The sequence below is a fragment of the Triticum aestivum genome, chromosome 1D, assembly GCF_018294505.1.
Source record: "Triticum aestivum cultivar Chinese Spring chromosome 1D, IWGSC CS RefSeq v2.1, whole genome shotgun sequence".
NCBI lineage: Eukaryota > Viridiplantae > Streptophyta > Magnoliopsida > Poales > Poaceae > Triticum > Triticum aestivum.
The window spans coordinates 192,335,653-192,335,998 of NC_057796.1; positions in this window are offsets into that span (position 1 = coordinate 192,335,653).

Below are 346 nucleotides of genomic sequence, written 5' to 3' on the forward strand. Positions count from 1 at the left end.
GGCATGCCACAAGGAGGTGGCGCCCCCCCATGGGGAGTCCGAATAGGACTAGGGGAGGGGGAGCGGACCCCCTTTCCCTCTCCCTCTCCCAATCCCTTCCTTCTTCCCCCTTCCACCAAGTGGAATCCTACTAGGACTTGGAGTCCTAGTAGTACTCCTCTCTCTTGGCGTGCCCTACAGGGGCCGGCCAGCCTCCCCCTCTCCTCCTTTATATACGGAGGCAGGGACACCCTAGAACACACAAGATCAATTGTCTTAGCCGTGTGAGGTGCCCCCCTCCATAGTTTAACACCTCGGTCATATCGTCATAGTGCTTAGGCGAAGACCTGCGCCGGTAACTTCATCA